We start from the raw sequence: 2,302 nt of genomic DNA on the forward strand, positions 1-2,302 counted from the left end.
ATCAGAAGCACTTCTGGACGAAATACAGAGAGAAAACACCACACTCGAGAAAGAACATGCCAGGCATGGCTTTTTAGTGTTCTAAAGAAATATCCCATTGAGTACAAGTCAAGCTTTACTGAACTCTAATGTAAAAGCATGCACATAACCCTTTGTGAGCAAATTCAAGCCTCACATTCAATTTTGCAAGAAGCTTCTGTGCATGAGCCTGTGCTTTTAAAAAGCTGCAAAAGGCCTTGCAAATGCAGGCTGCCTGCAGCTCTGCTGGGAGGGAAGGAAGTCTTTCTTCCTCTGTTCAGGTAAACTTTGGGCCCTCAAGGGACGTGTAGTGCTGTTCTCAGTAATTCCTGGCCTGTCAAGCACGTTACTGATGAAGCAAGCCGTGGCTGTGCTGCTTACGTAGGAGTATGTGATAAAGGCTGACAGTTGCTTTGCCTCATGTTTTCCTTATTAATTTGCTGTGTAGGTTGAAGATGCTTCTGGAGAAATCTCAAGAGAAAGCTGATGGCATAGGTGGGGAGTCCCTGCTTGGTTTCCAGGGGGAGATGAAGGACAGCTGTTCTCCAGTGGCCAACAAAGCTGGTAAACTAAGCTCTGGTGAGCTCTGGTTGGTTTGGTGGATTTGAGGGGATTATTTTTTCCTGCTCCTGCTGCTTTTGTAGCAGATGATGGTGATGTTGGTGAACATGGGTGTAGCTATCATGATGAGTAAAAAACCATGAGCCAGGAGTCCCAGCAGGGCTGCTAAGATGAATGGCCTCACGGGCTGGGACACAGTCCCTGGGGCCCTGAGCAAGCAGAGCAGAGCTGCTCCCCATATATTTTAATACTCTGCCAGCAGGTGACGAATGCATCCTCGATGCCCTCTCACCTTACTGGTTTCCACAGAAGTGAGTCCCTTTAGCACTCTCTCTCTGATTTCCTTTTGTTTTCCCACCTGCAAGTTGCTGACATTTCCCAACAGCGGGAGATGCAGTCGAAAGAATGCATGCAGCAGGCAAGATGAAACCAAGAGCTGCAAGAATAGCTCCCCATTTTACATGGAGTCAGGCTGAATGATCTGTCTGTAGCACACTAGCTGTAACTTTATTGTTGACGCTTTTGAATGCTTGGGCTTTGGCATCAGGATCTGCACATTAGTGCTGCACCTCTGTGATCCACTTCCCAATGCCTCCTTTGGCCCAGTCTGCTGGAAAACTAATATGCAGTCTTTGCTCTTCCCACCCTTCCCCAGCCACTGCTGAACAGCCACCATAGTCAGCGACGAGCAGATGCCGAAGCAGAGAAACCACCAGTACCAGAATCACAGAATGGTTTCTTCTGGAAAGGACCTTAAAATCGTCAAGTTCCAGTGCTTTACCACCTTCGCAATAAAGAACATCTTCCTCATTATCTAACTTGAGCTTCCGCTGTTTTAGCTTAAACCCTTTACCCCTTGTCCTATCACTACAGTCCCTGGGTGAAGAGTCCCTCTCCACCATCCTTGTAAGCCCCCTTCAGATTCTGGAAGGCTGCTATGAGGTCTCTAGGCAGCCTTCTCTTCTCCAGGCTGAACAGCCCCAGCTTTCTCAGACTATCTTCATACGAGAGGTGCTCCAGCCTCCTGACCGTCCTTGTGGCCTCCTCTTGACTTCCTCCAACAGCTCCATGTCCTCCTTCTGTTGAGGACACCAGAACTGCACACAGTGCTCCAGGTGGGTTCTCACAAGAGCAGAATAGAGGAGCAGAAGACAGTGGTCACAGGTAGCTGAAGGAAGCCTGGAAACTTTTGCCTTCCACCTTGTGCAGCCCCTAGCATCTAGTTCCAAGTGTTGTGTTACAGCTTGGTATTTAATAAGCAGTGTCATCTAGTATGTGTCTTCATTTTGCTGCACAACCTAGCAACTTTGGAGAATCAGTCCTGCAGAGGGCCCCAAGAGGGAGCACACATTTGTATCTTTTTCCTCTTGGGAAGCTTGAAGCTTGACTGTGTGCTCACTCAGATCAGGGACTAGCACTGAGCAACTGCTAATAACCAGTTACCGGACTCTTCCTGCTTTTTGACAGCAATCCTGCTCATAGTATGGGCAGAAGGTGGTGGGTGAGCTTCTGGAAGCCACAGAAGCTTTGCAGATCCCGTGAGGATCTGGCAGATTTACAGCCCACTCAGGGGAAAGGGGTGAAGAAGTGGGCACAGGCTGGAGCAGGGGGAATCCCACTTCAACCTAAAGAAAAACCTTTCCTCTGGTGAGAGACCGGGGTAACTGGCACAGGCACGCTGCTCCCTCAGAGGCAGGGAGCCAAAGGGGGTCCCATGGCCAGC

This window comes from Psittacula echo (genome assembly GCF_963264785.1).
Source record: "Psittacula echo genome assembly, chromosome: 1".
Taxonomy (NCBI): Eukaryota; Metazoa; Chordata; class Aves; order Psittaciformes; family Psittacidae; genus Psittacula; species Psittacula echo.